Raw genomic sequence first — 11,136 nt, 5'->3', positions numbered from 1 at the left:
CAAGTCTCACCCGCCCTTGGGCTTCTATTTTCGGATTTCTTGGGCCACTGCAGTCTTCCCACCTGGTGGGAATGTGTCCTGGCAAGGCCATAGTGCCCCCATCAGAGTGTATGGGACTGACAGGTGATCAGCTGGCCTCCATCAGGGCAGCACAGATCACTACAGCCCTGATCCTGACTTTTCCTCCTGTTAGAACCGGGCTTGTTTCTAACAACCTGGAGGGGTCCTCTCCTGGTTCTTGGCTCTGCCTCTCAGTGAAGATGTGGTGGTCATGATCTCTCTGTGATTAGGTATTGGCCGGAAGTTGTTCATAGTGGCCTATTCCAATTTGGGGTAGGTCTAAACATTAGAGAGGGCTTTTGTTTATTTGTTTTTCTTTATTTATACAGCATCGTGCCTGCATGTGTGCCTGCGCACCAGAAGAGGGCGCCAGAGTTCACTATGGATGGTTGTGAGCCACGATGGGGTCGCTGGGAATTGAACTCAGGACCTTTGGAAGAACAGCCAGCCAGTGCTCTTAACCTCTGAGCCATCTCTCCAGCCTCTCTAGAAAGTTCTTTATGTTGAGCTGGACTCAGCCTCCTGGATGAATGTCTACCCATGAGAGCTAAATGTGATTCCTTCAAAATCATCCAACCATAAAATTTGTAATCAGTGTTTCCCATGAGCCAGGTCTTGGGACTAGGGGCTGAGGGGAACCCACAGAGCTGCTCCCCATGGAACAGCAGAGGAGCCCTAGGGGTTCCTGTACACAGATGGTTTCCTCTTGCTCAGTAGACACAAACGCAGTACAGGAACCGATCACATCCCCTTTTTGGGTGGCAGCTTGCAGATGTCTGGAGATGGGCACCACACCCTTCCCCAGGTCACTTGCGCACACATCGTATCACGAGGTGCCCAGCTCCTCAGCATTCTGGTCTCCTCCTCTAGACGGGCCCCTGTGCGCCTCTCCCAGATGCGGGGCCCAGAGCTGAGTCCTGTGCTCCAGCCAGGATCCCTCTAGGGCAACAGGCGAAGCTGCTTTTACCTCTGGTGTTGGCTGATAAAGTGTATTCACACACACACACACACACACACACACACTGCATTATCGGGCCCAGGGTCAAGTTAAAGTCTTGACGTGATTTTCATGGAAACTGCTGTTAATCTAGATTCTTCTATAGCACATCTTGTGCATGTTGATTCCATGGAGACACTCTCTCTCCCTACCCCCTCCACATACACACACACACACACACACAATGTGGCTGTGGCTAGCAGCTACAGACAGCATCCAGAGTTCTCTCAGGCGGCTCCGGTTTAGACCTCAGGACAGGACTTTTTACACTTATTCTGGGCAGCAGCTCATTCTGTTCCAGCTCAGTCTTCAAGCCTGCTGAGCTGGGGGAAACCTATTCTGGTTTCCGCAGTGCTCTGCTTCTCTCTCTCTGTCTCTCTCTGTCTCTCTCTGTCTCTCTCCTGACAGCAGCAGATCTGATAACACTGATAGCACTGATAACAACCTCTCTCCCCAGAGCACAGGGCATTAGGACCACACCCATCAAATAGTTCTTTCCTAAGTTAGGTCTCTGAATCAGGGTCTGTGCTTGGCACCAGGAAATTACAGGGGGACAATAAATAAATCCATAAACGGAGTCCTGCTGTGGTGGGTGCTAACTCTGGGAGGTCAATTACCTTCACCTCACATTCAGGGCTGGCCCTATGGTTAAATGGGGGGGTTCACAATCAACTTCCAGGATCCTGGCCGGGGTGCAGTGACTGTGTATGAACTTCTAACCCCCGCTGTAACGGCAGAGATTAAATGAGTTAATGCAAGTGCTGCTCTCAGGACAGCGTCTGGAAGCAAGCTGTTGGTCCCCACGATTAACTTAACCTGCATCCTGGACTTTCCTCCGTGCTAAGGAGGAACGCTGGGTGGGCGCTGCGGAGTCCTGTGTTAGGGCCTTGGTTTCCTTTCTTAGTTTATCAGTGCCCTTGCGGGTCCACCCCAGGCCTCCTCTTCTGGGTTTATCTAGTCAGCTGTTCGGATTCTGATCTGCTCCTTGCATCCTACACTGGAGCGTTGAGGGTGGGGAGGAGCCAGCATGGCCTTGGCTTTGACTCGGTGCTATACCTGGGCCCCTTAGGTGGATCACAGCTACCACTCACCATATGGTTAGGGCCAAGTGAGGCAAGAAGGCCCTAACATTTAGGAGGAGTCTCCTGCCCTGTTGTCACCCATGTCCAGACTTGCAGTAAAATCCCCCGCAAGTTCTTACATTCACTTCTTCCTCATTTCTTCCCATCAGAGTCTAACAAAGGAGGCTCAATGTTCCTGGCCTTTCCGAGGTCGGCCTCTTGCCGTGGGAACATAAGCTCGGGTTCTCCATCTCTATACTGGGGCACTGAGGGACGCCCTACCTTCTCAGGATGCTCTTCTAGGTCCGATGTTTTTGGTTAGTTTGCCCCTTTCCTATGCTTGGCTTTAAGTGTGTGTTCAAAGCAGGACCTTCGGCAGGAGCCAGAAAAAGTCCAGGGCAGACACGATCCTAATTCAAAGAAACGCTTTACTTTGGGCATGCTTGGGTCTGTGGGTCCCGGGGTCCCCGGACCAGGGGCTAGGCCCCTGCTAAGCTCCCAGAGAGGGCAAAGGGGCTTCCACCTGAGGCGGGCTGGAAAGAGCTGCAGGGCTCTTCGAACAATAGGAGGGAAACTGGAGGTTGGTGGGCGTCGGCCAGGTCCCCGCTGGAGGCAGAGGAGGCCAGTGGTGCCGCCGGCCCACCGGGCTAGCCCAGGCTAACAGCTGGTCACAGCCGAGAAGCAACGGCCTCGGGGCCCGCGGCGATCCTCTGGGTACGGCCGAGCCCACGGGCCTGGGGACGTGGAGGAAGAGGAGGCTGCGCGTGGAGTCTCCCCCTCGCGGTCCCTCCTCGCGGGCCTCCGGGCTCCGCCGAGGCTCAGGTGGACGCCTGGCCCACGTGGGGAGGAGAGCGGCGCGGGCTGGCAGGGCGCACGCCCCTCCGAGCCGCCCTCCCGGCTGCTGGGCTCCGGGGCCAGCGGCTAGCGCTCCCGCCGCTTTGCACGCCCTCTGGACGCTGCCTGGCCCGGCTCGCCACGGCCTCCTCCTCCTCCTCCTCCTCCTCCTCCTCCTAGGGAGCCGCCGGGGCGGGGCAGAGGGGGAGAGGGGGTGTGTGGAGCGGGAGGGGAGGGAGGGGAGGGGAGGGGAGGGAGGGGAGGGGAGGAGAGGGGGCCGAGCGCCGTGGGAGGGAGCGGAGGAGCGAGCGAGGCGCGGGGCACTTCTGCGCAGCTCCTGAGCGCCTCGGAGCCGCCTGGACCGAAAGACAGACAGACAGACAGACAGACACACGGCTCCCGGAAGCCGTGCCCCCGCCGCCAGGCTCGCAGGGCGCCGAGACCGTCCGGAGCCTCGCGTGCCGGAGGACGCGCGTGGCCGGAGCCGCGAGCCTCGATCCCCGTCCCTGCGGGTACGTGTGCGCGCGGGCTCCACGTCTCCCGGTGTGCGCTGGATGTGAACGCGCCCGGGTCTGTGGGTCTTTTCGAGTGGATGCTCGGCGTCGTGCGCGCGTGTGCATCCGAGGAAGGGGCCGGTCGGTGCGCTGATCTGGGTGAGGGTCGGCGCGCGTGTCTGCGTGTGCCTGTCCGCGGAGGTGCCTGGAAGAGGGTGTGTCCCAGTGTGGAGCCGTGTGTGCCTCTGGAGGAGGGTGTGTGCCTGCGCGGATGGCTTCGCTCGCGGCTGAAGCGATGGCGGGTGTGTGCGCGTGTGCGTGTGTGTGTTTCGCTGTGTGCACGCCAGCCGGTGTGACTCCCCGCGTGTGCGCGTGTGAGCCCCCGCGTAGCCCCTGTGTGCGTGTGCTCGGCTTTGTCTCCGCACTGCCAGGAGGAGGGGGTGGGGGCGGCGGCCGAGGCGCTGGCGTCGCCCGGAGCCCGGCCCCGGCCGGGGAAGTGGGCGGCGGCGGCGGCGGGGGCGCCCTCGCCCAGCCGAGGCTCCCTGCCGGCAGGTGGGCAGCCACACCCGGGGTTCGCCCTGCTGACAGCCGAGCCTGCCTCCCCGCGGAGCTGGGCGGAGGAGGGCGTGGCCTGCCTGAATCCCGGGAGTGTGAGTGTGAGGGGTGGGTGTGTGCGGGCGTGGGTGTGGGGTGCTGGGAGAACCCGGCGGCTTCCGAGTGGAGTGGGGACCGTCACCGGGGCCAGATGCAGCCCAGCTTGGCCCGCGGCGCTCCCACCTTCACCCTCAGCCCCAGCCTAGGTACCCTAAAAGGACGAGTAAGACCAAGCACTGTCTTAAAGGGCCAGCGCCCCGCTCCAAGGAATCCCCTTCCCGGGAGGCCTCTGTACTTTGAGAGATGTGTGTCTGTACCGTGTATTGGGCACCGCATGCATGTCTAGTCCTTGTGCCATGTGTGCGTTCTCCCTGTCTATTTCTTGTGCATGTAGCTGCATGTGCACATTTTACTGAGGAACAGGAAATAAGATATCTCTGGATGTACATGGACTTCTGTTTTGATAAGTTCTGGTGTGTTTGTTTTCCTGTGTGTGTAGCTGTTGTGTATGGGGGAGCCTGCTTGTGGAGCAGCAAGAGGAGGGCCATTTTGCTGCTAACTGGAAGAGCAGAGAGCCCCCCCCCCATTTGAAAAACGAGGTGAAAAGGAAGTCCAGTTCGGGGATTTAGTCGCTGGCCTTGCGGGCTTTTAGGTGGGTGGACTGGATCTAGAGAGGCTGAGGCTCCCACAGAGGGAAGGGAAGAGGACAGGCAAGCAAGCTCCAACCTTCTGGCTCTTCTCCCTAACTTCACTGCTCTTGGCTGCTTGGCTTGTGTACAGGGATAAGTGTGCAGGATTTGGAGTAGAAAGGGAGGGAGCTGGGTGTGTAAAGGGGGGACAAGTGGATAGTGATAGAATGGGGGTGAAGCTGGGGTTCTTATCTTTCCCTGAATACACACTTCAGGAGAGGTGCTGGGTTCCAGGGGTCTTTTTTTTTTTTTTTTTTTCCAACAACCAAACTCATCTGTGTTTAATATTTATTAAGCTTCTTTTCTCCTAAGGACTTTGACCTTCCTGTACCTCAGACTCTCTGGTTAGATGGTGAGGGAGCTCAGTGTTGGTTCTTTGAGGCTGGACTTTGTTTTTTGTTTTGTTTTGTTTTTGTAAATATTTATTTGGTTTTATTTTATATGCATTAGTGTAAATGAGTCAGAGCACTTGGAATCAGCATTAATAGACGGTTATGAGCTGCCATGTGGGTGCTGGGAATTGAACTTGGGTCCTTTGGAAGAGCAGACAGTGCTCTTAACCACTGAGACATCTCTCCAGCCCTGTTTTTTGTTTTTTTGGGACAGGGTTTCTCTGTGTAGCCCTAGCTGTCCTGGAACTCCTCTAGTAGACCAGGCTCTGGGCACTGGGATTAAAGGTGTGCACCACTGTGCCCTGCGAACTCACTGTTCTTAAACTTTTTTTTTCCTTACATTTTATATGTATTTGTGTGTGGCAGAATGGGGGGGGACAAAGGTCAGAGGATAACTTTCAAGAGTCCATTCTCTCCTGTGTGGTGGGCATCGGGAATTGAACTCAGGTCATCAGGCCTGGTAGGAAATGCCTTCACCCGCTGAGACATCTTGCTAGCCAGGAATTCACCCTTCTTGCCCCCAGAGATGCTGGCTATCCTCCCTACTCACCATCTGCCACTTCCCAGAGCCCAGAGCACCAGCCCTGGTGTGGTCAGCTTGCCATCTGCAGCAAGGTTACCAGTTTATTAGCAATGCAAATTTGTCGCCTCCTGGTAGACCTACACCGTACAAAAATAAGCAATCTATGTTTTAACAAATGCAAATTATTCTGACCTGTTCCGCAGCCCTCGAGAGGAGGCAGGAACTTCTAGGTTGAAACAAGGGAAATCCCTTCCTTCTTTCAGTCTGCCCTACATGTACCTGAAGTAGACCCAAAAGCCTCCATTACTAGGTAGGGGTTCTGGCTCCAGGCCCCAGGTCTCCTTGTGATCTTAGACAAATAACTCCTTTGCTGACCAAAGGAAAGATCTCACCCTGTAGCTTCCTCCCATGGCTCATTTTCTCCAACCTTACCTTGACTTACAAGAAGGCGGATACAGTCTAGTCCTTGTCCACGTGACTCTGGGACCTGCTGCCTCAGACTTCAGTGTAACAGTGTGGGAGGAGACAGGACTTTGCCACCTCCCTAGGTTAGGGGACTATTTGCCTTTAAACATTCTTGGCGCTCCTGTCTCTCATAGGACTTTGTGTAGTTATACCTGAACTTGTTTGATTGTCTCTCTCAACTACACTGTAAATGCCACCTGGTCAGGGACTTGCTTGTTCATCTTCCTAGTGTCCCACATGGTGTCCGGCTTTTGATTTGTGTTCCATAAGCCTGTCGCACGAATTAATGTCTAAAATAGGGGATGAGGCTAAATGACACCCTTTCTTAAGTCCCTCCCTAAGCTTTCTCGCCGTACTTCTATCCAAGCAGGACGTGGATTGTTTTCAGGCAGGTTCTGTCTTCTTTCCCACTCCTGGCTGTAGACGTGAGCTCTCACTGTGTGGCCCCAGTTGGGATGGCTCTGCCTGGAAGGCAGGGGAACGCTCTTGGGAGACACAGCCTTGCTTCTGTTCTGTGTCCTCCTGAAACAGGATCCCATGAGAGTGTGCAGAGGATGAGAGTGAATGAGGAACCTAAAGACTCGGGGTGTGGCTGGACACACCACTTTTCCTCCTTTGCATATTTCTTCTTCCATCCAATGACGGTGTTGGGGTGTGTAGTAGGCCCTCTTGATCCAGTGGGGATTTAGTCCAAGACTCCCTAGGAGATGTCTAAAAGTGAATAGTACTGAATTGCATACATACCATATCTTTTTTCCCCCTCCATAACCAATCACACCTCCCCACCCTGTGCAGTGTCCTCGTATATATATATTATATATATATATAATTTTTTTTCACATTGAGCTGAGAACTTTCATCTTTTCACTTACAGGAAGTGCTTTTGTGGCTACTCTGGTATATCTCCATCACTATTGTTAGCCACCAGGGCCATTATTGTGTAAAGTAAGGGTTGAGAGCATGCATCGGGATTCCAGTGCAACAGCTGGTCTGAAAACTGAGGTGACTAACTCGTAGGTAGTAGATACAGGATAGACACATTGGGCAAGGAATGATTGTGTCTCTCTTTTTTTGGGGGGTACAGGGGGTTGAGACAGGGTTTCTCTGTGTAGCCATGTCTGTTCTAGACCTTGCTCTGTAGACCAGGCTGGCCTCGAACTCACAGAGATCCGCCTGCCTCTGCCTCCCAAGTGCTCAGATTAAAGGCGTGTGCCACCACTGTCCTGCATGACTCATATCTTATGAAGATCAGAGCAAGGGAAAATGGCTTTGCCACGCTACTCAGAACAGTCCACACCTTAAAATGTATGGATTGTGATTTTTTTTGGGGGGGGATTATACATTTAATATTTCCAACCCATAGCTGATAATTGAATCAGATAAGGACAGACCCTTAACGGGTGCTGGTGCTGTGCCCGAGCCATTGAGGCAAAGAGCCATTGAGGCTTTGCCGGTGACTTCGGTCATCTCTTCCTTCTTGTCTTTCCACCTGTAGAACGGGCCGATAGGAGTCTCTGTTCACAGGGCTGCTTTGAGAGTTAAACGAGACAACACATATGGGGCGTTCAGCGCAACGTGGGCACAGATTACACATTTGGTAAATGTTAGCTGTTATTACTCTTCCGGCTACTGCACAGTTTGGTTCGGCTTGCTTGAATGCCTTTGTGCTGGGCCCTGGGCCTGCACAAAGAGAGAGGAGCACAGCAAGGTTCACGGCCTGGGTGTGGCAGCACATACAAGGATGCCCTCGCACGAAGACGCTGAGGCATGGTGGGGAGGTGTGACTGGTCATGGAGGCTTTAGAGAGGAAAAGGGGGTGTTTGGGTTAGATATAGTCTTGTTGGACCGGTATGTGCCAAGGCAATGTGGCTTATTATCCCAAAGAGTTTCATGTGATTGAAGCAAAAGCTGGTGAGTGGCCTCAGAGCTGGGGGAGGCAGAAGGGCTCTGTTCCTGTGGAAGAGCTTCACCTAGTCTTGCTGGTTGGTGGCTGGGACTAGGGAGAAGTAAGCAAAGCAGGAAGGGTTGGATTTGCATTTCAAAACAGCTCCCCAGGTGGTGGGAACTGCTGGCTTAGATAGAGGGGGAGGCTTAAGGACCTGGATAGAGACAGGTCTGGATAAACATCATCAGCTGTGTGCGTGTGCCCGCGCATGTGTGTCTGAATGCGTGTGTGCCTGTAGGAGCCCGGAAGTCAAGTGGCTCAGGGAGTGGACTGATCTCTCTCGGCCTTTGAGATGTCTTAACTCCACAGCTGCTTGGAGAGTGGGAGTCCATAAAATAGAGCTCTAGATCCTGGGTCTGCGTCTGTGTGTCCTGAGGCCACAGCTTGGGGGGGGGGGCAAATTCTCGCTGTTCAGGAAGCCTGATGTTCCCTGTCAGCCAGGCGGTACCTTCTTTTCCAGAACTCTGCTCCCCACTGGCTTCAGGAGGAAGCCAGCAGTTGTGGCCTTGACTTGCTGGCCTGGTCTCCTCCTGTAGTCACCACGTGACTTTCTCCCTGTCATCATGTGACGGCTTCCCTGTCATCATGTGATTTTCTCCCTGCCATCATGTGACTTTCTCCCTGTCTTTGGTGGCTTTCTTTTAAGGAGCCTGAATCCTCTCTGTTCTCATTTAAATTTGACTGATTACGTCTGCAAAGACCCTATTTCCAAATACGGTCTTATTCTGAGGTTCTGCTTAGGCGAGGTGGGAAGGGTGGGTGTCACTACTCAACCCACTCTAGACAGAAGACAGGAAAGAGCATAGCCTCAGAGTCCTCAGGCTCAGATCGAACTTAGGCTCTGAACAGAGTGGCCATGAGCCGTAGCGGGGTGGGGTGGGGGGTGGGGTCAGTTTCCTCAGCTATGAGCTGGGGACAACAGTCCCTGTGACTGTCACAGTGATGAGACTGGCCAGGATGGAGCTGTGGACAGTACTCGGTTACTACTTCCTCTGGGGGCTCTCCCCATCTCTACACTGAGTAGCCGGAAGTTACTTAACCCTGCTACATTTTCAGACGTGAAGAATCATCTTCTAGAGTCTAGAATGGGTCTAGAATCTAGACCAATCCTGCCAGATCCCAAATCCCGGGAGATAATGAGAGAGCTCTTTGTGAATCGCTTAAGGGTTTGTTGCTGTAATTTTTTAATTATAACCTTCATCATCATAATAACCCCTGGCCATTGCCACATCCGCAGCACCTCAGCAGAGCCCAGCCCACTCTTCTCCCAGGGAGGGCTTGCCTCTTCTCCCTCACATAGAGGCTTTGCACAAAGTATTACCAAGCTCAGAGCTGGGGAATCCGTGGACACAAAGCCTGTTGCTGCTCATTAGCTTGGGAAGGGGAACTTAAGCTAAGATAGACGTGACACCCCAGAGCTGTCAGTGACAACTGACATACCTTATCTGGGCCAATTGTGGCGGCACACCCCTTTAATCCCAGCACTCAGGGAGGCAAGGGTAGGTGGATCTCCATGAGTTTGAGGCCAGCCTGGTCTACAGAGTGAGTTCCAGGACAGCCACAAGAAACCTTGTGTCAAAAGACAAACAACAAGAACAACAAAAATGTCATCTGTGGCTCCTGAACCATGTGTTTTCCCCAGTTGCCACTTCCCTCCCCGAATCATGAGTTTAGGGCCTGTAGATGCCTAAAGAGGGTACTGTACAAGTCCTAGAGAGAGGTGAGTATTCAGCTTGGAGGGTCAGCAGCCAGAAAGAGGCCCCAGGGCTGAAGAGATGGCTCAGTGTGAGAGTGCTTGCTGGACTTTTGGAGTGCCCAGGCTCAGTTCCCAGCAGCCACACCGAGACTCATAACTGTAACTCCAGTTCCAGTTCCAGGGGACCCACTGCCCTCTTCTGGCTTCACTGGCCACCAGGCACACACACGGTATGCACAGATGCCTGCAGGCATACGCTCATACACACTTAAAAAGAAAAGAAAGAGGTCTGTGGGGGCTGGGTGAGAAAGCAGTTCCTGTGTGGCTGACCAGGCAGGTTGTTCAGTTCCCAGCCTGGCAGTGGCCACTCTGTGTGCTCCAGCGGGAGAGGAGGAAGCTGCCCTGGGCAGCAGTGTAGGGAGGCAGCTCCCGGAGGTAACTGAAGGCTTCAGCACCAGGCCTGTGCTTCCCTGCAGGCTGAGTTCTTGTAGTCCTGGCCTTAGGGAGGATCTGGGAATGGGTGAGAGGAAGAGGGTTATCCTAGCTTGGCAGCTTCCAATAAAACATCTTTTCCCAAGCTGGGGAGCTCTGCCTCATACTTCCCACTTCCTCCTCCTCCGCTGGGGTTTCTCGAACTCTCTCCATTTTGCCTTTCTATGCCGTCCCTCTCCACCCTCTCTTGAGATTATAGGTCTAAAGATAAAGTCTGCAGAGCCACTTCAGGCGACTGATTTGGGGTTACCTGGAATTAGAAAGCCTAGGGTTGTCATAGGCTCATTGCGGAGACTTAGAAATCTCTGCTGTCACTTATCGGCTTCTTCTTCGCATCAGGTGCTATGCTAAGCGCTTCCTGAGACTTCTGTCTTTTAATCCTTGCCACTCACTACCCAGGGACACAGACTCCAATCCCTGTCACATCAGAGGAGGCTAAATAATATGCCCAGCCTACCCAGTGCTCAGCCAGCAAGAAGCCCAGCCGGGGTTTAAATCTTGATCTAGCCAAAGCCCACAGGTACTTTCGATTCTTTCTTGGGGCCTGTGAGGACATTTAGGAGGTTTGTTCGAATCCTAAGAACAAACTCTTCACTCTGAGCACTGGGACTCCAAGCCTGTGCTTTGCCACAGTGTCAGGGGCTACAGGCCTTAGGCTGGCCACATGTAGCGTTCCTGGCTGTCCTGGAACTTGTTCTGTAGACCAGGCTGGCGTTGAACTCAGAACTTAGACATGCGCCTGCCTCTCCCTCTTGAGTCCAGGACTAAAGGTGTGCGTCATCACCAGCCGATCTGTTTATTTTTGAGACAGGGCCTCACTATGTGGCCTTGGCTGTCCTGGAACTTGCTACTAGGCTGGCGTCACAGTCAGAGAGACCCTCCTGCCTCTGCCTT

At 53.9% G+C, this 11,136-nt stretch overlaps 1 protein-coding gene across 13 annotated transcripts in view; it reads left to right on the top strand.

Moving 5' to 3' along the window:
• Positions 1 to 3,326: 3,326 nt before the first annotated feature.
• Epb41l1 (erythrocyte membrane protein band 4.1 like 1) overlaps positions 3,327 to 11,136 on the top strand; it is a 119,590-nt gene continuing 111,780 nt past the window's right edge. For all 13 annotated transcript variants that reach the window (XM_060382954.1, XM_060382957.1, XM_021650971.2 and 10 more), the window contains exon 1: positions 3,327 to 3,464. The gene's annotated coding sequence lies outside the window, so the exon portion shown is untranslated. The remainder of the gene's footprint in view (positions 3,465 to 11,136) is intronic.

Source organism: Meriones unguiculatus, chromosome 4, assembly GCF_030254825.1.
Source record: "Meriones unguiculatus strain TT.TT164.6M chromosome 4, Bangor_MerUng_6.1, whole genome shotgun sequence".
Lineage (NCBI taxonomy): Eukaryota > Metazoa > Chordata > Mammalia > Rodentia > Muridae > Meriones > Meriones unguiculatus.
Note: the sequence above shows the minus strand (reverse complement) of the source record. Positions and strands in the feature narration are given on the sequence as shown.